We start from the raw sequence: 25,379 nt of genomic DNA, 5'->3' as shown, positions 1-25,379 counted from the left end.
CCCGACACAAAGTATGATGCACCCCAAGCTGGAACACCGTGCGCCTTGCCTGGCACACTTTCACTTACCTTTCATTTATGCCCCAAAGCTACTCAGTAACACACTATTTCATGGGCCCTTCCAGGTAGCTCTGTATTTTCTCTATGCTACCACAGTAGTTTGAACAGACCATTTAAAGTGCCCTGTTCATCATAATGTATCTTATTTTATTTTTAAAATATTTTTTATTTTTCTCAATTACAGTTGACATAATATTGTGTTACTTTCAGGTGTATAACCCAATAATTGGATATTATATAACTTACTAAGTGATCACCCCCAATAAATCTAGCACCCACATTATGATGTACTTTAAATAATTGGATACATCTATCTCCCAATTACATTTTTAGTTCCTCTCAGGAACAGTATTTTATTCATCTTCCTCGTCCTTCTGGGGTGGTGCAGTGAAAGATTGCTTACAAGTGAGCAATGTAAACATAATGGAAATAAGGAGCCTACCATATTTTAATGATATATGGGCATGAGACTCTACCCAGTGCCCTGCCCACTCTGGGATAGACTGAAAATTAGCTCTGAGATTGAATAGACTGCAAATTCAGTGGCAAGGTAAAGACAGAGGAGATTCGTCTGGGCTCTCAGACTCTTGTCACTGCGTTCAAGTTCATAGAGGCTAAAGACTCTGGCTGTGAGTCAGACAGTATGGAATTTATTTGCTATGCAGCGTAGGCAAGTCACTACCTCTCAAAACCCACTTCATCTGTAAGAGGGGGAAGTTAAGGAAATGAAATAAGAACAGTCCTTGATACTCAATAACTATTATTATTATTATTATCATCATCATCATCATCATCATCATCATCATCATCATCTAACCCAGTTTGTACAATGAGGAAGAACATTATCCTGGAAAAATGAATTATCAATCATTAGCCATGCATTATGAATGTCAGAAAATCTTGTATAAACTTCAGAATTAGAGACAAAGTAGTATCTATGCCTGTGTGACAGGCAGGGGTGTCTGTATCTGCAGTGTGTGTGTGTGTGCAGGCATGTGCACACCTGTGATTGAGACAGAGTGAGATCAGTTGGGAAAAGCTGTGGATAAAAATAATTGCCAGTTTTTGGTCTATCATGTATGCTATAGAATAAATTACTTGCCTGAATTGTATAGACTGAATTGTAACCCCATAAAATTTCTATGTAGAGGCTCTAACCCCCAACCTGACTATATTTGGAGACATCATCTCTAAGGAGATAATTAAGGTTAAATGAAGTCATAAGGGGGAGGCTCTGATTCAATCGGACTGGTGTCTTTATAAGGAGACAAAGAGGTGCCAGGAGAGTGTATACACTGAGAAAAGGCCATGTGAGGTCACAGTCAGAAGACAGCTGTCTGTAAACCAAGGAGAAAGACCTCACCAGAAACTGACCCTACTGCCACCATGATCATGGATTTTCAGCTTCCAGAATTGTGATAAGACTCATTCCTGTCATTTAATCCAACCAGCCTGTGGTATTTTGTATGGCAGTCTTAAACGAATACAATGAGTAATCACAGTCTGGTTTTCTCCCAAAAGTTTCTCTCTCTCTTTCTCTCTGGAATCAGGGATATGGGGCCCATGTAGTCTGGTCCTTCCTTCTCAGTGGATTCCACCACTTCCTATGTACACACAAGCTTTCCTCCTACTCACGGCCAGGGAGCCCCTCAGCAAAGTCCCTCTCAGTGCTTGTCTCAGGAGCAAATATTTATGGCAGATTCCTTTTCTCTACTAAAGGAACTTTTCTAAGGACACAGGAACAGTAATGGGAGGCCATGATTCCAACCAAAGACGCTCACCTCTGCTGTGCTCTCCGTACCTTTCTGTAAGAACAGCATTCTCCCAGTGTTTCCCGACATGGCACACAGGTGATCACAAAGCTTGACTGAAAATTGGACAGTATGTCAATTTGGCCTATTCACACTAGTTGATTTTATTCCAGTACAGTGGATATGGATATAGATATATAATTACCATATAGTTGCTTTAGTTTAAGGTACTTGACTTTGGCCAGGAGGAAAGTTCAAGCTAAAAAGCAACTGGAGCATGAACTTGCACAAAGTAGCTGGAAAAAAAATTACCAGGAGCCTGCACAGAAGTGTTTAATTTGCTAATGAAAACTTTGGCATTACCTTTTTAATGCTGCACTCAAATACACAGATGTACTTTTTATTTTTATCACTTTTTCAGCAGGATCAGTCTTTCCTTTCCCCCTTATCTTGAGAAAAAGCATCTGTTTGGGATTTCTTGTGTTCCCAAGGCTACAGCTAGAGCGTGGAATTAGCTGATGCATAGAAGGTGTTGCCATGTGCTTGGGCCTCCCACCCTACCTCAAGCTATTAAGGCTGCTGCTGACTGTGCTGACTGTGCAACCAGGAAGAGGCAGCCAGCTCAGATTCTGCTTTAGTTGAAAAACAGGGAAAAATAAAGAAAGAAAGGAATAGGATCTGGCCCACCTGCCTCTTAAAAACAAAGAAAACTCTATTTTCTAAAGCTTTGAGTTGGAATACTGAGAGAATACAACTCATAAATGTCTTCATCCTATATAGTAAAAGCCTAATATGCAAATTGACCGAATGGCGGGACAACCGGCAGAACGACTGGTCGCTATGATGCATACTGACCACCAGGGGGCAGACGCTCAATGCAGGAGCTGCCCCCTGGTGGTCAGCGCACTCCCACAGGGGAGCACCGCTCAACCAGAAGCCAGGCTCATGGCTGGCAAGTGCAGTGGTGGTGGCAGGAGCCTCTCCCGCCTCCGCGGCAGCTCTAAGGAGCAGTGAACCAAGCTGTAAGGAGCAGCGAGCAGGCGGGCAGTAAGGAGCGAGGGGTCCCAGACTGCGAGAGGGTGCAGGCCAGGCTGAGGGACCATCCCACCCCACAGTGCATGAATTTCATGCACCGGGCCTCTAGTATTTTTATAAAACTTTATATTTCTGGAGATTCAGATTGGTTAAATAGCTGTTCTCCTTATCTGTTTTTGTGGCAATTAAACCTGAATAACATTTACTCATTGCATAGTCATAGATCATGTAGAACTTGAGATGTTGTTATGGGTTGTTTTTGGTTTTTCATTTTCCTAAATATTCAACAGTGAAACAAACATCTCTAATGCAGGTAGGGTTACATGAACAAAAGTAAAATACCAAAACCATACAAAAGGGCATACAGTGAGAAGTGTAAATCTCCCTACTTCAATGTCCTAGTCTCCCTCCCCTGAGGCAACCAGGTGCCAGTTTTTTGTGTATCTTCCTGGAGATGTGCAATGACTGTTCTACACCCAACCCAGTGTGGTCTCTCTGTGCCTATCCCCTATTCAGTACCTGAAATAAATTGCCTTTGTTATTAACTATCACTTCATATGCATAAAAATGATGTTTCCCTTCCCACTGAAAGTACAACTACAAAAACTCAGGACCTTTCCCAGTGTATATATCCCAGTAAATATTTGTTGATTGGCAAGGTTATAGGAAACTGCAGAAAAATCTCAGCTCTGAGATTTTATCTTAAGAAGGAAAAAGAAGCAGACAGGAATGGAAGTATATGGAGGAAACATTTTCTGGAATGTTTTCACAAATCTGTAGGGGAAAAGTCAGTATATTACCTTCCATGGAGAATAATCAAACCTGCTATTGCTCTTTTGATAATATTATATAATGGCTGAGAGTAAACCATACAGCCCACAAGGAAATTCATGGCCAAATAATTATATTCATGAAATGTTACAGTTGTACTCCCTAAATCAATACCTTTTTGTTTTGAGGTCAATGGGATATTACACTGGATTATAAATTCATTTCTAATAACATAAAAGATTTTGTTCTTGTAGATCAAAACCTAACAATGAAACAAGTTCTCTACTCATGTCTCTATAAGTATTTGATTCTTGGTATTAAGAAAAATGATGCTTCTCTTCAACTAACTTTTGTGCAGTTTCTCCTCTTTCCACACATTTTCTTAGATACATTATTTGAATTTTCTGAGTCATTTTCCATTACATTTCCTTTCTTTCTTCTTTCTACAAGCTTCATACTTAGTAACAATATTAGTTTGTGTATTCTCTACGCAAATATTTCCCAGAAGGACACACACACAAAAATGGGATGGATTCATCTTGCATTATTAAGTAATATGTTTTGCGACTGAACTTAGTTCTCCAAGATCCACCAGTCTTCATTTTTCCAGAGAACTATAAGTGATAGCATCATACTAACTTGCCTGGACAAAATGCTTGGAATGAAACTGAAAAATCTCACTAATTAGTGAGCTGGGTGAATGAACAGTTTGAATATATTATCGTTTGAATTGTAAGATGTTAAAAACAAACAATTGGCCACTTTATAATATAGAGAGTAACAATTGAAATACCCAAAGGATTTATTAAGTGTTTCTACTTGCAGACCTTGAACTTTGTCATGGATATGTTCATTTGTTCAACTGTGCTTAAAATATTAATATGATTAAATATTTTATTTCCTTCTCCTGTAGGTAGTGATTAATTCTATATTTCATTGCAAGATTTCTTTTCATCCACGTCCCTTGGCTGGACTCAAACTGTTATGGCTAATAGCCCCAATTAAAACTTGAAAGTCTATTTGCATTTCAAATGGGAGGAAACACTTCAAATTAATTCAACATTTTTATATACTTTTTTGATAAGCTTGGTGATTGACATCTGGGCTGACATAACTACAATAACCTCTTTCATTTATGTAATATGTTTAATAAAACATAATAATATGTTTACTTAAGTAGCCTTCAAAATGCTAGTTAACAAATGATAGAGTATATTTGAGTACCAAAATATTTTAAATTATGCTCATTACGATGGAATAATCTATTGGTTGAGCTTCCAATGCATATCCAGAGATGATGAGCCATTTACTAAGTAATCTCATTACCTTTTCTCCAACCACAATCATTATAAGTTCTTTCTATTAAACGTACTTCTAAGATTTAAATGGGAACTGTCATATGTCAGCCTACAACTGAACCTATATTGTAACTGGACAACCAAGGGGTCCGGGCTGCCTGTCACCACTTGAGCCAATTAAGCGGAGACAGGGTTGAATCATATATGAGCATTCATTCCAATAATGCCGGCACCACGGCAGCAGGTCACCCACAAAAATCTGCTCTGACCCCTCTTGCCAGTTGGCTGGTTATATACACACACGAGGGAGAAGATAGCTACGTGCAGCTATGAGCTACAAGTGTAACATGGAAAGGGGAAGTAGAGTTTTCAGTCCGGCCTTCAGGAGCTCAAAGTCTGATAACAAGGTGGCTAATCTATGATGTTACAAACAGCTCAGCCCGTTCCTGGGACCAGAGAATGGTCAATGTTCCTGAGAAAAACTCCCAGAGGGGGTCAGGGTCCAGGCACAGCAACCAAATCAAAGCATGTCCTGTCCTTGGTCTGTTCTCAAAATGTGTTTCTTTTCTGAGTAATGGACCCATTGAGGCATCTTATCTTTTTACAGGCCTGTTTCATCCTCCAGTTTCCCAGGGTCTGTAAGCAAACTTCTTATCTACAATTAGTAAGGTGAATAATTATTAGACAACGGTGGCTCTGTTCTCATTACATGTCCTTCCCCACTCTCAATATGACCAGACCCATAAAACAAATATAATGTGCTAAAGACCTCATCTGCTACAGATGACTTAGGATGCTCTCTGTCACTTAAGTGGAGCTATTTATAGCTTGTCCAGAAATGACAACTTAAGTGAATAATATGTTTCTATATCTTATGTGCACTGATGTTATGCATCCTTTCAGGCTGGCAAAGCACATCGCTCTCTAAGCTTGACCTATAGAGTCCTCAGTCCAGAAAGCTCTAAACAGAATAATTTAAAAATCCATGAAATGTACACATTAAAATTTAAGTTATATAAAACTCCCATGTTTCTGCTGAGCCAAGACAATAGGCAAGATATTTTGTATGCCCAACACATCCAAAGATTTGGTCCTTGGGCAGATGGAATAATCGTATGTTTTAGGTGCATTTTTCTTCTGAATGGAGAGTTCAGAAGATTCATCATTTTCTGGTTTGTTTTATAAAATAAAGGGGAAATACTGAAATCTTAGGGGTTAACCCATTTGAACATGTAACCCTTCTCTCCCATCTCTGACAACTAGCTGCTTGGCATTTGCTGGGAAATGTTGAGTTACAGACACCTAAAATCTGCATTTCTGGAGAGTCCAAATTAATTTTTTTATGTTTAATTAAAAGCAGTGTTCTTTATCTTCTACTCATTCTACCTCATGGAGAAACATAAATCAGTCTAAATTCAAGGGATAAATCATTGTAGATGACCAAAAGTGCATTTCAAACTTAATTTTCTTAAATTATTTATTAAATAGCTCAATTTATATACAAGAACTTCCCAAGGCATATTTACTTGACTCTCAGTGAGTAAGGGAAGCCCTAATCTGAAGAAAAAGACACTGTTGACATCGGAGAGATGAAAGGTATATTTGTGAATACTTTTCCTCCCACTTTTATGGTCTTGCATCAAATTTCTTCCTCCTTCCCTTTAAACTAAATCTCCTCTCCACCAGGAATGATTCAGCTGGGTTTCTCTCTGGGTAAAGCAAATGACATTGTTATTCCAGAGATGTTCCTTAGAATGAGAGAATAACTGATGAGATGTAAACCCAGAATGTTTTCGTGTTTTTCACCACTCCAAAAAAAGTAGCCCCCTTTCCATTGATCTCAAGTAAGCCGCCAGAGGGGTACATACAGAGAGCCATCGCATTGCTTAGTAACTTACAGCCCAGGTTATCTGCAAATAGCTCAGCACCTTGCAGGAAATACTGCCTGAACACCAGCACCAAACATGAGAGAGTCCCTCCACTCTGGCAGGAAATTATCCTCAAGGTCACATAGTAACTAGTATGCCTTTCTCCTTCAAATGCCAGCACTGTGTTCAACTTGAATTCCATCTCTGTTTGCCCTGTGCAGAACCAGAGTCCTCAGCTCTGGGAAGGAAGCATGCCCACAGCGCCTGAAAGCTCCTCCCCTGTGGGGATGTGATACAGGAGGACTACATCGGAAACGTGGTTGCCGCAAGTCAAGGCTAAATGTGAATTTGAACCAAATCCAAAGCAGGATGCTTATTTGGACGTTAAAACTGTCGAGTGAGCCTCTAAAATCTGCCTGGTGCTCGTTTCACTGGGCCGATTGGCCTGCTAAGTGTATTGGCTTCCAAGTTCCACCCCACACTTTGAGACTTTACTTGGAGAGCCAAGAGCCATAAAATTATTGACACTAGAGGATATAATGTTTGCAATAAAATATTCCATTTGTCTTTTATATCTATGCATTTTTTTGAATTATAGGACACTTAAGGATATTGCTCAGGCAATCAAGTTTTAGACAGGCTTAACATTTAAACTTTGTTACGAGTTTTAAGCAACTTCACTCTGTGAACTCCCTATATCCACACAGATTTATTTTAATTGTGTTAATTCAATGATTAATTATATTAACCTTTTTAAGACTTAGTTTTTTAAGAATTCATTTTCTGTGACATAACAACATCATTGTACTAATTGCTCCTTTTATTTTAAATTGGCATTGTGGGGTTTTTATCTTTTTATTTTTAAAATTTTAATTGAATTTATTGGGATGCATTGGTTAATAAAATTACACAGGAATCAAGTATACAATTCTACGATACATCATCTTATATCCTGTTGTGTGTTCACCACCCCAAGTCAAGTCTCCTTCCATCACCATTTATCCCCCCTTTACCTTCTTCTACCTCCCCCCACACCTCCTTTTCCTCTGGCAGCCACAGCACTGTTTTCTGTATCCATGAGTCCTTCTTTTCATTTCTTTGCTTAATCCCTTCACCCTTCTCAGCCAGGCCCCAACCCCTCCACTCTGATTGTGAAAGGAGTTTTAGGGATAAAATAGGCAGGTTTAGGGAGTTTTAGAGTAAAGAGGGTCCACAGGGGAGGACTGCATAGGTGAGGGCTTGGAGCTGCCAGAAGGCATACATTCACAGAGGGGGGAAAGGTGCCACAGGGTAAGGGGAGAGGAAGACATCCATTCACAGAAGATAGGGAACAGCCACGGGTATGGGGAGAAAAAGGAAACAGACTTTCACAGAGGATAGAGAAATGCCGACAAATGGGGGGAAGAGGAAAAGAGATTTTCACAGGAGATAGAGAATTCTACCACTGAAGGGGGAGAGGAAAAGAGGGGCACCAAGTAGGGTTGGGGCTTTGAAGCTGATACTCTGCGAGAGTGACCAAGTAGAAGGCAGTATGATGAAACAAAGGACTACAACCTTCATAACCTTAGAAAAAAGGAGCTTAGTGAGTGACCCCTGGAAACCCCTTCCCTGCATGGGCGTCTGTATTTGCTTCCAATAAATGTCCACCCTTTTCGTCTACCACCTTTTGTCTGTGGCTTCATTCTTCAAATCCATCTGGACAAGGACCGGGAAAGAAACCACCCTTACATCCTGCTCAGAAAACAACCCTGTTCTGCGTATCCATCAGTCTGTCTCCACTTTGTTTGCTCGTGTTCTTTTGTTCAGTAGATTTCACATACAAGTGAAATCAGATGGTACTTGTCTTTCTCTGACTGGCTTACTTCACTTAGCATAATGCTCTCCAGGTCCACCCATGCTGTCGCAAAAGGTAAGATTTCCTTCTTTTTACAGCGGAGAAGTATTCCATTGTGCAAATGTACCAAGGTTTTTTTTATCCTCTCTATTGATGGGCTGCTTCTAATTCTTGGCTATTGTAACTAACACTGCAATGAACATAGGTGTGCGTATATTTAAACGTGTTTAGGAAGGCATAACTTCTTTTTAATACTAATAGGTATGATTATGCAAACATTGTTAATGAAGTTGTCATTGGGAAAAAAATGTAAGAATGGAGGAGTGAGGTAATCATTTTACCCTCTCTACTTAGATATGTGGCAACTTGTGATAGATGCGAAACTATATGTTACTATTTTCTTGGAAATTTTTCTTAGCCCTTTTTTTTGGCCTCATATTTCTCACTCACAAAGTTGATATAAAAATGTCATGGGGGGGGGGTTGGGGCTCTAATTTATTTGTTTTAATTTTACAATTCATCTTTATTGTTGAAAGTATTATAGGTGTCTCCCTTTTCCCCCCATTGACCCCTTCTAGCCCGCCCCCACCCCACCCCGTCACCACACTATTGTCCATGCCCATGGGTTATGCATATATGCATATACATTCTTCAGGCTCTATTTTTAAAAATTCTTTATTGTTTAAAGTATTACATATGTCTCCTCTTTCCCCAATTGACCTGTACCTGGCCACTCCCACCTCCCAGAACATGCCCTCACCACCCTAGTGTCTGTGTCCATTGGTTATGCTTATATGCATGCATACAAGTCCTTTGGTTGATCACTTTACCCTCCCCCCACCTTCCCCTACCTTCCCTCTGAAGTTTGACGGTCTGTTCAATGCTTCTCTGTCTCTGGGTCTATTTTTGTTCATTAGTTTATGTTCATTATATTACACAAATGAGTGAGAGCATGTGATATTTATCTTTCTCCGACTGGCTTATTCTCTTAGCATAATGCTCTCCAGGTCCATTTATGCTGTTGCAAATGATAAGTGTTCCTTCTTTTTTACAGCAGCGTAGTATTCCATTGTGTAGATGTGCCACAGTTTTTTAATCCACTCATCTGTTGATGGGCACTTAGGCTGTTTCCAAATCTTAGCTATTGTAAATTGTGCTGCTATGAGATGCATATATCAAAAAATGTCATGTTTTATCAAATCTAAGACATCACTGATTGTAATACACATTAATATTTTTATGTACCACAAAGGAAAACAAAATACTGCTTAAACTACAACACAATACTTTTTTATCCTTAGAACTGTTATACGTGAAATGTTTTCTTAGCCTTTTATAGACATTTTTTTTCATATGTAACACATTTGTTTCTATGCTTTTCTGTGTGCACAATAATTCTCAGTACACAGTAAAAAAAATACAGTATGAAAGTTATAATCAAACTGAATTCACAAACAATGAAATTATGTCCTTTTGGCTGGCAATGACTATCACTTGCCATTAATTATAGTCTCCAATGGTCAGAGGTGTCAATAAGTGAAGAAAAAATGTGTTTTAGACTCTATGAAGTATGGAGATATATTATTATCAATAGAAACATTTATTATTATTATTACGGTTTTACTATTATCAAAATCATTCACATACCGCAGATGAGATGTTCCAAAATGAACATCCTAAGATGATCTGCTTCTGCACAATGGAAACTATTGTGTTAAAGTTCATTTTTGAGTGTAGTAGAGGAAACGAGGCTCCTTTCTCCATTGTAAATGTTGTGGCAGCTTCTAGGACCAAATGTCATCAATAATTGGATACCCAATTATTCTGTTGTTTGTCTTTGTACCCAGAGCTACCAAAGACTTCAGGATACTATGGACAGCATTACTCTTGAATAAAGTAATTTTCTTGAATTAAGTGGGCATGAGAAACTTTTCACAGTAACTCTCTGTGATACTGACCCATAAGGACATCCTATTGTATAAGCCAGACCATCCTACTTGCTTTCTCTGTACTTCAATCTCCTCCTGTGACAGGGAACCGTTTTAAAAAAATGATAGCTCCAGCCTGTCAAGCTTTACAGACTTTAGGACTTTATATAAATTCCATTGAACCTTCATATTCTAGCATGATGGCCCTATCCTAGGTGAACACTGAACTGCTTCCCAGTCAAGAGAACTGCTTTCCAATAATTTTGTATGTGCCTTTCCTCTGTGATTCACTTTGTGTGGCTCATAATGCTGGGTATGCAATATTGCAGAATTTATTTCTCTAAGTGCAGAAGCCTTCCTAGTTCACTCAGCCAAATAGGAAAAACAGTAGACTACACAATGTAAAAATAAATTCCTAGGTGTGATCATTGCAAGGATCTAAAATGTTTATAGCTCACTTTTAAACTCTCTCCATCTATGTAATGAACACAAGTTCAACTTGTTAAAATTCATCACTTTTGTGTTTTAATAAAAATAAGGGTTAATCGTTAAAGAAAAAAGTTAAGAAAAGTCAAGGTCTGCTATTGTCAATAATATGTGTTTTCCTATCCATGAGACTGAGATAAAATGTATCCTTTCAAAATCAACATATTTAAAATTCTGTGGATTTTTACCAAATTTTGAGATATTTTTGGACTTTATAGTCATTATATCTTCACAACTTGTATCTTCTTGAATTGCTTAAATATTGCTTTAAATGACCTAGGCACACATCATTCCAATGTAGCCCTAATCAAATGGTCGTGGATGTGGCCAAGTTTTTTTCATCCTGAGCTGTGCTCCTCTACTGCCCTCTACTGGAAGCATAAATAATTTCTACAAGGCTGCCAGAATGTATAGAATATTTTTCTTAATTGAAAAGCAGAACCAAATAAAAGCTTTCTTTTGGAAAAAAGGAAAGCACACAGTAACCTAAAAACAAGAGGTAGTAATTTTTCATCATTATAAATTAGCTCCAAAAGTTGCTACTTTAAATCACCATTATTAAAACAATATTCTAAAACCATGATAAAACTAAGTTAAGCATAGTTGGCTATATTTGTAGGGGCAGGAGGAAATTATCTTAGGATCTCGAGTTAGAACTCTTTGTATTCATTCAATGGTAAGAAAATTAGTTAAAACAAGAAGTTATAAAATTCCATAAACTTTGACTTCTGCTCCAATCTCCTCTTTCCAAATGTCTCCTTTCTATACCGAGGGAAAAAAAATAGTTCATTTATGTTCCTCTCATATCAAACTAGAATGAAACAGATGGCCAGTTATTTGCCCTTGTTTATATTTGGATCAATTTCACTTTAACAAAAGTTTATTACAATTAAGGCTCTTAATGTTTCATTTCCTTCTTTCTGTCCATCCTTCCTTTCTTCCTTCAACAAATATTTATTGAGCCTGTTCTATGTTCCAAGTACCTTGCCAAGAGCTGTTGCATGTCTTTATGGAACTTAGAGTCTATGAGAAAATATAGACATTTAACAAACAAATTTCAGAAATGAGTATTAGAATTTTCTAGAATAACGTTACAAGCAGAGCAAGTAGAGTATATAAAGGACCCTAGTCCAAAGGGTACTTGGTGCACTCAAGGAACTAAGAGGTCAACATGCTAAAGAAATGTGGTGTTTGATGCTGGAGAATAAGGCAAGAGCAGAACATGACATGTTTAGGATTTTGGCCTTTATCCCAGACTATTTGGAAATCACTTGGTTATTTTAGAGTTCAGACAAAGGAATGACATTATCTGACTTGTGTTTAGGAGAGATCACTAAACGTCTGTGTAGGGCAAGTGGGGATAAGACCCTACACATTTTTTCAGGGGCTACTGCCTCAGTCCAGTGAAGTATTAGGGAAGTCTGCAATAGGAGGAGGCAATGGACAACTTGGGGAAAGTTTTAGAAGGTACGAGGGAAAGGACTTGGTGTGTAGTTCGATGAGCCGATAGAAGGGAGAGGTTGTGGAGCTGGGCTATAAGGGAAGAGTAATACTGAAGCAGTGCAGACAAGTGCTTAGTTTTCTCTGCAATTCAAAACAAACCTGTTCCTTTTTTCCTCCTCTCCCCTGCTCTCACACACACATACATATAGGGACCCCAACATTCCAAAAGAATTTTAGGGGCCACATTTCACCTGAACTGATGAAAACATATCCTCCCACTGTAAATATATTGAAATGCTAAATATATTTAAGCATATAATTTTAATATACATTTTATATATGTATACACATATATATGAATATATACATCTATTTGTTTTTGTGCATGTATGTATGTGTGTAGATCGTGTGTTCATGTGTCAATGTATAGATATGTGTATATGCATACCCACATACATGTGCATACTGATTCAGACAATATGAATAAAAGATTAGGCTGATTTAAAAATGAAAGAAACTAATTAAAAAGATATGAAAATGAATGAAAAAACTAATTCTGAAGATATGAAAAATTAAGAGAAAACTATCCTCAGACTATGGTTAAATAGCAAAAAATAAAATAAAATAAAATAAAACTCGAGAATTGTTGAGCTGCCCTTAGAGAAAAATGAAAAGTTTATCTTCTGGAAACATTTAACCAAAAAGAGATTTGAATTCTGGAAACTTGAATTTCAAAGTAAGATGCCCAAAAGAAAGGTTCTACAGATAATAGCTTTTATGAAGGAGGATAATGAAATCAATCACCCATTCTATTACATGGTCCAACAGTCGAAATATCCTCATCATGAATGCAGAGCTTCCAATAACCTTCTGAGGATTAAGTTTTTATCTTAAACTTAATGAAAATAACTTCTTTCATATAGAAGTGTCTGGTACAGTATCTTTGTGCCTGCATAAACAACCATAACACTACAGAAACTATATGTAACAGAGCAGAACTGTGATGCCTGAGGGAAGAGAATCAGACAAGATTGGCCTTATGATTACCCCAGCTTTCTATTTGGAAGCAATTTCCAGACTAGAGCATAGGTAGGGAAAAATCAAGTAAAATTATCTTACTCAAGTGAAAAGAACATAGATAAAAAGTTGGGGAGGCCCAAGGACCTGAAATTTGCAGGACAGCATACCAGGGAACCATCCAGAAAAAAAAAAAAAAAGTTCTAGAAATCTGCATAAAGATCCCTTCAAGTCTTTGAATTTAATTCTGGTCATGTGTTAAGTAGAATTCTAGAAAACTAGCCAAAATGTAATATCTAAAAAACTAGAAGCTAAACAATTCCCAGAGTTCACACAGGGTTGGGAGATAGTGGAATTCCTATCAGTCAAAGAGGAGAGAACTTTTTAAATGCTCAAGACATTGACTAGAGACCCCAGAAGAGTCATGCCTTACTTATTACCAGTTAATAAGTAATAAGTTAATAAGTTATTTAGTACCAGGACTAAATAGAATTAGAGCAGAAGCCACTGTGAAAAGTGATAACAAAGCCTGAAGGCAAACCTCAAAAAAGATAAAGCAGATCCTCAAGGAACTTCATTGTCTGACAAAACTTAAGGAAATTTAAAGGAAGAAAACAAAACGCAAAAGTTCAACCACAAAAAGTCATAATGTCCAGCATCCAAACCAAAATTGCCAGACATGCTATGAGGCACAATTCTTTGACTGACACCAGAAAAAAAAGGGAGGTGGGGGCAATAAAGAGATTCCAAAATGAGAGGGATTATGGAATTAGCAGATAAGGACTATAAAACATCTATTATAATTATACGCAAGGATTTAAAGGAAACTGGAAGATATTTCTTTTAAATGATAAAATGGGACTTCTAGCATTGATATATACAAGTACCTGGAGTAAAAAAGTCAGTGTTATCAGCATCATGGTGGAATAAGATGTCCCTCATATTTGTTCCCCTCCCACAACAAAATTTTGGCATCTACCCACAGACAAAAGTGCATTTGAGGGAGCTGAGGGACCCTGGAAGAGTCTTACCCACCCATGCATTGGGAAATAGGCAGAGATAACTCAGTCCTGCCTGTGGATCTGCAGTGGTTCATGAACCAGCTCTAGCCCATCTTGGCTGTAATCTGGGATCTCCTGGAAAACACTGTCTTAGACAGTCACCCACAAATGAGAGAGCCAGAAGTACAGGTTTTCAGAGGAAAAGTTCCAGCACACCAAGGAAGAAAAATAAAATAGTTTGGACAAATTGAAGTGGGTAATAGGAACAGCTTGACTTTACTCCATCATTCCTTCCCCAAGCAGAATGGCTGAGGGCCCTCATAAAACCAAACATAGTACAAGAAAGGAACACCATTAACTGATATTGCCTAATGAGCATAGAAGCAAAATCTTTAACAAAATATGAGCTAATCAAACCTAGTAACATATAAAATAGATAATACATCATGACCTAGTGATGTTTTCTTCCAGGATTTAAGATTCATTTAACATTTGAAAATCAATCAATTTTTTCTACTTCCAGAAGTAGGAAAATTATATAATCTTAATTGGTTAAAAAAAAAAAAAGACATTTCACAAAATTAACATTTATTTGCAGTGAGCATTTCAGAAAACTAAGAAGTAGAGGGGAAATTCCTCAACCTGATAAAGAACATTTATTAAAAACTTGCACCTAACCTCAAAATTAATGGTAAAATTAATAAATGCTCTATGCCTAAGATTTGGACTGAGGCTAGGATGCCTCTTCTCAGTGTTTCCTTTCAAAATTACATTGAAGATCCTATCCTGTGCAATAAGTAAAAAAGTAAAATAAAAATGAAGAAATAAAAGGCATTCAGTTTGGAAAGAAAAAAATAAAACTTTATTGCATAATGCTCTCCAGTTCCATCCATGCTGTTGCAAATGGTAAGAATTCCTTCTTTTTTATGGCAGTGTAGCATCCCATTGTGTAGATGTACCAGTTTTTTAATTCACTCATCTGCTGATGGGCACTTAGGCTATTTCCAGATCTTAGCTATGGTAAATTGTGCTGCTATGAACATAGGGGTGAACAACATAAACTGTTGAACAAAAACAGATCCAGAGACAGAGAAGCATTGATCAGACTGTCAAACCTCAGAGGGAAGGTCGGAGAGAGTGGGGGTATGGGGAGAGATCAACCAAAAGACTTGTATGCATGCATATAAGCGTAACCAATGGACATAGACACCAGGGGAGTGAGGGCATGAGTGTGTGTGTGTGGGGGGGAGGGTTGGGAGGGGGCAATGGGGGGCTAAAGACACATATGTAATACCTTAATCAATGAAGAAAAAAAAAACTGTATTGCATACTAGAGGCCTGAAGCATGAAAATACCTAGGCCTGATCGGCAATCAGGGCCAATCGGGGCCTTCCAGCTGCCGGCCGTGGCCTTCCTTCATTCTGTGCCACCTCTTGGTGGTCAGTGCACGTCAGAGTGAGCTATCAAACTCCTGGTCTCCCAGTCTAACTCCCAAGGGGACAATTTGCATATTAGGCTTTTATATATATAGCTGATATGATCAGTAGATTTGCAGTCAATGTGATCTGTAGATTCTAATAAAACAACCAAAAAAAGTTAAATGATTAATAAGTGAATTTAACAAAATCACAGGATACAGAGCCAATGTAAAAAATAAATTGTATTTCATATACTAGCAAGAAATAATTGATGTATAATGATGGTGTAAATAGCCCTGAGAGGGATAACCCTGAAGCACGTTTCCCAACCCTTCCTGGGGGATTTAGCTGCAGTCTCCCGCAGGGCTGCCTGGCTTATGCACCCTTCCTTAGCTGCCTTCTTTAATAACTCCACTCTCTGCAAGTGGTTCTGCTCCTCCAAATCAACTACTTACACTTCAATCCCTGTTGTACCTTCTGTTTCTGAGGAACCCAAACCAAAACATGTGGCACTAGGCGATGGCCTGGAGTTAAGGAAATGATGAAATCGGGCTGCAGGCTTGCCCTACAGCCGTGGTTCTCAACCTTCTGGCCCTTTAAATACAGTTCCTCATGTTGTGACCCAACCAAAAAATTATTTTCGTTGCTACTTCATAACTGTAATGTTGCTACTGTTATGAATCGTAATGTAAATATCTGATATGCAGGATGGTCTTAGGCGACCCCTGTGAAAGGGTCGTTCAACCGCCAAAGGGGTCTTAACCCACAGGTTGAGAAACGCTGCCCTACAGTGAAAGCACAGTAGCAGGCTATGCCTATAGAAGCTATTTTGTGTGTGTGTTAATCCTCACCTGAGGATATTTTTTTCCAATGATTTTAAGAGAGAGAGGGAGGGAAAGAAAGAGAGGGAGAGAAACATAATGTGAGAGAGACCCATTGATTGGTTGCCTCCCACATCACCCCAACAGGGTTTGGGAATTGAACCTGCAATCCAGGTATGTGTCCTTGATCAGGAGTTGAACCCATGACCCTTGGGTGAGCAGTTGGACACTCTAACCCAGTGGTTCTCAACCTTCCTAATGCTGCGACCCTTTAATACAGTTCCTCATGTTGTGGTGACCCCCAACCATAAAATTATTTTTGTTGCTACTTCATAACTGTAATTTTGCTACTGTTATGAATCGTAATGTAAATATCAGATATGCAGGATGGATTTTCATTGTTACAAATTGAACATAATTAAAGCATAGTGATTAATCACAAAAACAATATGTAATTATATATGTGTTTTCCGATGGTCTTAGGCGACCCCTGTGAAAGGGTCATTCAACCCCCAAAGGGGTTGCGACCCACAGGTTGAGAACCGCTTCTCTAACCACTGAGCACACCAGCCAGGGCTTTCTTTAAATTGATCCCTTTAATAATGTGTGATGCATCATCAGTCCTTCATCCATGCAGTGTAATGATGTCACTTTCAGTTCACCCTGATGCCTGCAAGCAATCAAAAGGTCCATGAAAACCAAAGAAGAGGGGTCAACAATGTCATCTTTGCAGTCAGCCTACCCTCTCCCTCTTCACACTCCTCAGTTGAGTATTCATCCCAAAACAGTATGAAGGAGTGAGAAAGGGAAAGGTGTGAGAGAGCAGGATGCTTTCCTCCTCCACTCAGAATTGCTAGTCCCACAAGTCTAGTCTTGGGAGATGGGAGAGGAGGAAAGTTTTGAATCAAATATGAGTTCGAAGTTTTACAATGAATAGTCCTGAATCTTAATAATTTAGCCTATTTTAATACTTAGTTTTTAATTTAATATTTAATTTTGGTATCAAGGTAAGCATATTTTAATACAGAAAGCAAACAAAAAATTATGAATTAGAGTAATGTCCTAAATGAGTCTGGTATTCATGGGGAGAGGGATGGGGAAGTGGGAGGGTGAGTCAGATGGTTTGAAACAGAGCACAGTTGGCAGTAGTTACTGAAAATAAACTCAGGTAGATAGAAGTACATAATGTGTAAATACATACACATAAATACTGCTTTAAGTGAGCTTCTCCACTTCCTGGAGCATGCATATATATTTAACTATTGAAAAAAGGGCATTAAATTGGAATGGTGTGTCTGAAGAATGGTTGTAACACACCTGACTAACCTGGATTGCTCATTAAAATGCAGTTACCAATACCTTAGGATTTCTGGGAGTGTGGCCTCAAAACCTACATTTTAAAACAAGTTCCTAAGGTGAATCTTTTGTTACTGTTTTTAAAATTTAATTCTTCAATTACAATTTACATTCAATATTATTTTGTATGAGTTTCAGGTGTACACCATAGTGCTTAAACAGTCATATACTTTGTGAAGTATTCTGCCCAATAGTTCCAGCAGCCACCTGGCACCATACATAGGTATTACAATATTATTGACTATATTCCCTATGCTGTACACTACCTACCATGACTATTTTCTAACTACCTCAGGTGGGTCTTTTGAGCATTAAAGTTTAAAACTGGTTACACATATCATCCTGCACCTTGTGTGTTGTTGTTTTTTTTATATATATATTCATAGACGTATATAGAGATATGTTTTATTCCATTTAATCACTACATCAGAATGTGTGGTATTAAATTAATTTATTCAGTCTTTCCTCTATTTTGGACATTTTAAATTTTTGGACATTTTATACCATGCAACAATAATATCTGCATACCTACATTGAGAAAAAGTGTGCAAGTACTATTCTGAGACAGATGCTTAGAAATAGAAGAAGTGAATTGCAGGGAATATGCCTTTAAAAATAATGATAGATATTATTAAATTTGCCTGCCAGAAAAGGAAAAGGTTTACCTAACACTTACCATACATAAAGGTATATGAAATGCCCATTCCCGAAGTCCTCTTAAACATTATTAATCTTTTTCATTCTTTAATAAAATATATATTATTGTCTCTGTATTACATGGTTATCAAAGAGTTGAAATCTTTGATGTATTTATTGGTACTTTGCTGTGTTGTTTTGTTTTTTTCCTCCTGTGAACTGCTTTCTTTTTTCTTACTGATTTGCAGAAGCACTTTTTATATTCTGGATAGTATGTTTTTGCCTGATATTTATGTTGCATCTGTTTTTCCCTATGTACTGTTTCTTCCATTATGCTGTTTTTACTCTGAGGGAGTTAAAAATTTCTTCACCAAATCTGAGCTGACTCTTGAGTTTTTGAATTGCTGAGTAAGACCTTCCTTATCCAAATATTTTTTAAAAATCTTATCCCAAAACAGATTTGACTTTTATATTTAACTTTTTAAAAATATATTTTTATTGATTTTAGAGAGAGGTAGGAAGAGGGAGAAAGAGAGATAGAAACATCAATGATGAGAGAGAATTATTGATTGGCTGCCTCCTGCATACCTCCTACTGGAGATGGAGCCCACAACCCAGGCATGTGCCCTGACCAGGAATCAAACTGTGACCTCCTGGTTCATGGGTTGATGCTCAACCACTGAGCCACACTGGCTGGACTATATTTAACTTTTTAATATGTTATAAATTTATCTTTATAAGATGGGAAGTAGAAATTGACTTTTATTTCCATACATAAATAATTGCATCAATAATATTTATTAAATATACCAATATATTTTCCCTCTAATTTAAAAGTCACCTTTATCATAAACTAAACTTCCAAAATATGAGTTTGTTTCTGAACTCTATTTTGTTCTAGCAAATTATCTCTTTCTGTTAACCCTACCTTTTAAAAATTACTATGGTAACAGCTATTTTTCTTTACCTAGTAGGAAAAGTCTCTTATAGACCTTCTTTTTTTAAAAAAAAAATTAGAAGTTATTCTTCTGACAAACTTACATATTAGTTTGTAAAATTCCAAAAGGAATTGTTGGGATTTTGAAAAGCATTACATTGAGTTTATTAGATTTATTTGGGAAATTGTTTTAGTGATAGTGAGTCTTCTTGATTAAAAACATTATGTCTTAATATTTATAAAAGTTTATTAACAAAAACAAAACAAAACACAGGACCAGTTTTTAATATACTTTTCTTTGAAAGCCCCAAAACTAATCTATTAACTGAAAATCACATAATCATCATCAAGACAAAAATATAAGGTGAGGCTTTTAGCTACTGAAGAGTGGCAGATTATCCCAAATAGGTCACTTTGGCAGTAAAAGTCTGTGGTATAATAGATATTTTTCAGTGATATACAGATATTTTGTGGTTAATAAGTCCTTCACAAATATTTATATACTAAAGATCTGATGCACGAAATTCATGCAAGAGTAGGCCTTCACAGCCCCAGCTGCCTTGGTCCTTGCAGCCATACTTTGTCTGGTAGGTCGTCCGAACGGTCATTCCACTCTTCGGCCATTCTGTCGACTTACATATTACGCTTTTATTATTATACATCTATAATGTAATACATAAATTATATAAATTATGCATGCATAAATTATATAAATTCTGTGTATATCTGTATATATACACAGTGTATGTAACTGAGTGTTTACTCTGCACCATGTACTGTGTTAGGCACTTAGACTATAGCAGTGAGCAGATCAGGCCAAATCCCTTGCCTCATCATGGAAAATAAGGTCAATAAGTAAATTAACTAGATAAGATATTTTAGAGAAAAACAAATAGTGTGCCAAGGTAGCTATTAACTAGGGGAAGCAATTTGAGACAGGAAAACCAAGGACGGCTTCCCTGAAGAAGTGACATTTGAGCTTAGCATGAACGACACGAAGAACTTGGCCGGGGTGGGGCCTGAACACTCATGGAGAGGGAAAATAAAGTAGAAAGGACTTGCTTTGTTTAAAAAACATGACAGGAGAAAACATCGCTGGAGCTTCACATGTGTGAACATTAACATGATATAAAATTAGAGAGAGACAAAGACCATATTATTCAGGGTCTTTTCAGGTTGGATTTTATTCTATAGATAGTTGATGAGTTGTAAGGAACCAGGGGCATGACCTGCTTTACAATTTAAAAAGAGCTGTGGCTACTGTATGAGGACCAGGTCAGAGGGGTAGAAGAGTGGACAAGGGCAACGGCCAGTATCTGGCGTGTTCCCTAGTTCATGCCCAACGGCCCATCTCCCTTTCCTATTAGTAAAGGAAACTCATTTTTCAGTACTTTTATTTTATTTATCTTCATTGATTTTATTGGGGTGACTGATTAATAAGATTATGTAAGTTTCAAGTGTAAAATTCTATAATACATCATCTGTATTTTGCATTGTTTGCTACCACCTAATAACCCATTTTTATCTGGCTCTATTGCATCTCATCTAAAAGCCTACATTTTCTTCTTTTTTACATCTGCATAGTACTCCATCGTGTAAATGTACCACAGCTTTTTTATCCACTCATCTACTGATGGGCACTTGGGCAATTTCCAGATCTTAGCTATTGTAAACAACACTGCTGTGAACATAGGGGCGCATATATTCTTTTTGATTGGTTTTTTGGGATTCTTAGGATATATTCCTAGAAGTGGCATCACTGGGATAAATGGCAGTTCTATTTATAATTTTTGAGGAAACTCCATACTGTTTTCCATAGTGGCTGCAACAGTCTGCATTCCCACCAGCAGTGTACTAGGGTTCACTTTTCTCCATATGGAATACTATGCAGCTGTAAAAAAGAAAGCTTACCCTTTGAGGAAGCATGGCTGGCCCTGGAGAGTATTATGCTAAATAGAATAAGCCAATCAGAGGAAGATAAGTATCACATGATCTCACTCATATGTGGAAACTCATGACCAAAATAAACTGATGAACAAAATAGATCCAGAGATATAGAAGCATAGAAAAATCTCAGAGGGAAGTCAGGGGGCAGGAAGAGATTAAACAAAGAACTTATACGTATAGCCCACAGACACAGACAATAGTGTGGTGAAGGTCTGGTGGCAGTGGATGCGGAGTAGAAAGGGTCAATGGGGAAAAACAGGAGACATTTGTAAGACTTTAAACAATAAAAGTAAATTTTTTTTTTTAAAGTCTACAATTTCAAGCTCCATTAAAGCTAGAGGGAGCCACGTGATCAAGTGCTAGATGGTTAGGTATAAGCAAAAGTATTTTGTGAAACTTTCAGGAAGTCACTAACATTGCTGAACTTCCCTTGAGCCTGTGCTCCAGAAAAACAATGAGGGCCTAGAAATGCCCCCACTCTCTTGTTTTCCGAGCCACTCCCCTCTTTTTGTGTTCCAGGAAAAAGACTGCCTCAAGACCTACACTTCTCCATCGGTCTTAGGTAAGACTCCTTCCACTGGTTCTCATGACTCCCATAAGACTCTCACGTGTCTCTTGTTTTTCCCTGAACCTCTGAGCCCAGAAAGTCCCTCTAATCCCCCATTCTTTACTGAGATATAATTGACAGACAACACTTTATTAGTCTCATTTGTATCCACCTCCCCATTCTTTCTCTCATGAATGATTAGCTGATATTAGAAATGTATGTTTACCCCCAAATAACTAAACACAGAGATAAACACTTCCTATCCAGCTAAGATGTTCCTGATCACAACTATACGTCACCCCACCTGAGACTCTTCTATGCTTCCCTATAAACATCTAAAGCAAAACCACACTGTGGAGATCCTAAATCTTAGGACCCAGGATATGCTCTTTATTCTATAGCCTGAATAAAATTGTCTCCTTAATTTTCAGGTCCATAGTCACATAACTTTTATTCAGTAGATTGTAATAACTGTTCTATTTTATTATTAGTTGTTAACCTCTTACTGTGCCTAATTTATAAATTAAACTTCATCATGTATGTATGTGTGTATGTATGCATCTATAGGTATGTACGTAGATAGTTTGGTACTCTCCTCGGTTTTTTGGGGGGTCTTGGAACATGTACCCCTAGAAAAGGGGAGAACTATTGTGTGTCAGACATGTTGAAAGGGCTATTAAAATATATAATGAGGTCACAGAGCAAAATGAGATTAATTGTGAGGGGCTTAAATGAACTTCAAGGAAGATGATACTTTAGATAGGCTTTAAAATAATGAGAATTTTGATTGATGGCAGAGAGGAAATGACAAGCTTTGATCCAAATTGACCTCAACAGGCTGGAATAAGTGATCAACAGAATAAGAGCTGTCAACTTGCTGAGTTTATGGGATGAAAGAAGAGGCATATTGAAGTTATGTATCAAGGAATGCAAAAGAGTAATGATACCAAGGAGAGGAATGGGGTATCTAGGAAGAGAAACAAATTAGTGACTTCAGGGTTGGCCACTTGAATCAGAGGCAGTGGTGAAAGACTTAAGTGCAGATACCCTAGAGGGCTGGAATTCCTGCCTGAGCTGTAAAGCGATGGTAAGAAGATAGGCACTGGAAGTTGAGAGAATGATTTGATTTTCTAAAAACAATGCAGAAATCCATGACCTAACGGTCAAAGACTGGAATCTCCAAGAATACTTAGTGGCAGCAGTAAGTAGAACAGCGGAAGCAGCAACGAGGAGATGGCACCTGGGGTCAGAGTCTCCTATCTTTTCCTCAACAGTTGTTGGGGACAATACTGCACTGTAAAATTTTAAAAGATGTGCCGCCACCCCCCCCAAACAAAACAAAACAAAACAAAACAAAAAACAGTGTTGCATGCTCCAATGTCTTTGAGAAAGTCTGGGTTTAGAGATAAACAGGTTCCTTACTTCTGGTCTTCACGAGGTGTTTAAAGATAAATCACGTGTTATAAATCTCTAAGGCAGTGGTTCTCAACCTTGGCTGCACATTAGAATCACCTGGGAATCTTTTTAAAATCCTGATTACTGGGCCTCATCCTCCGGAAATTCTGTTTCTTTGTTATGGGGTGGGGCCACAACATTAGTAACAAAGAAACAGAATTTCCGGAGGATGAGGCCCAGAAATCAGGATTTTAAAAAGATTCCCAGCCCCAACCGGTTTGGCTCAGTGGATAGAGCGTCGGCCTGCGGACTGAATGGTCCCAGGTTCGATTCTGGCCAAGGGCATGTACCTTGGTTGCGGGCACATCCCCAGTAGGAGGTGTGCAGGAGGCAGCTGATCGATGTTTCTCTCTCATTGATGTTTCTAGCTCTCTCTATCCCTCTCCCTTCCGCTCTGTGAAAAATCAATAAAATATATATTTTTAAAAAGATTCCCAGGTGATTCTAATGTGCTGCCGAGGTTGAGAACCACTGCTCTAAGGGGATGGGTGAAAAGGTGCAGAATTTTCCAAGGTGATTTCACTGCAGAACAATTTTACTATCAAATCTTTTGCAGCCATATACCTTATATTCTGATATCCACCCAGTTCAGGAAGATGGGGGCAGAGTGGAAGGTAATTGGTGAAGGAGGTGGGATAGCTATCTTTGTATCCTGGGGGAAAAATAAACATATAATCCACTAGCAGCAGCTCCTTCCTAACCTGTGCAACTTTTGGAGGTCAAAGAATCCACTGGAAATTTGGTTGAAGCTGTAGAATCTCTACTCTTGATACTGTGCATGTGCACTGCTTTCTCTGGAAGCCCCCCCAACTCCCAAATATGTCAAATATTAACAATAATGATGCAATAATTTTCTTTTAATATATATTTTTGCACACTTTCATTTCTTCAATATGCCTATTGCAAAGATATTAAGGTGACAAAATAAAATGTGTGTGAAACAAAAAGTAGTATTTCCCTCAGCCTACTGCCTCCTACACACTCCATCCCTTTTCTCAGAGATCACTTTGAACAATTCTCTCTATTTTACCACTTGCATTTATTAAATTTACTTCATCATGGACACTTTTTTCACATGAGGGCATATTGACTTAATCTTTTTAATAATTCCTGCTGAGATATACTATAAATTTCCATTTCCCCCACCATTTATTAATCCACTTAAATATTTCTTGAACTCCTACCATGAGCCAGGCATCCTGTTTGGCTGGAGAAATAGCAATAAACAAAACAAGTATGTTCCTGTTCTTAGGGAGTGGAACTCCAGTAGAGAAGCAAGTAAAAGACTAAGTTAATAACTATAGATTGTGAGTATTGCTTTGCAGGAAAACAAATAAGCAATCCTAGGTGAGATAAAGAGTAACCAGGGGAAGGAAGTTGGTTTTGTGCTGAGGCTTGATAGATGAGCCAGCTGTGAGGAGACCTGCAGGAGTTTGCAATCAATTTCATTATGACTATTCAGTATGCACTCATTGGTTGTTTGCTCTTTACGAGCAATTGTGCTAGAGAGTGAGGGTTCAAAGGGAAACAATTAAAATTTGATCTTCGTTTTTCTAGAACCTGAATTTTAGGGTAATTAAATAAAATATAAAAGACCTTACTTAACACTGTGACTGAAACATAATGATTGCTTAATCAATGTAAGTTTTATTACTTAAAAATTATTCCCAAGCTGGCAAGTAAATTTATCTCATTGTTCAAACCTGCTTCTTATTGATGGTGTGTTTTCCACATGTTTATTTGCCATTTGAATATATTCTGTAATTTGCTT

Source organism: Myotis nattereri, assembly GCF_964212035.1.
Source record: "Myotis nattereri genome assembly, chromosome: 11".
In the NCBI taxonomy this organism is placed as follows: Eukaryota; Metazoa; Chordata; class Mammalia; order Chiroptera; family Vespertilionidae; genus Myotis; species Myotis nattereri.
Note: the sequence above shows the minus strand (reverse complement) of the source record.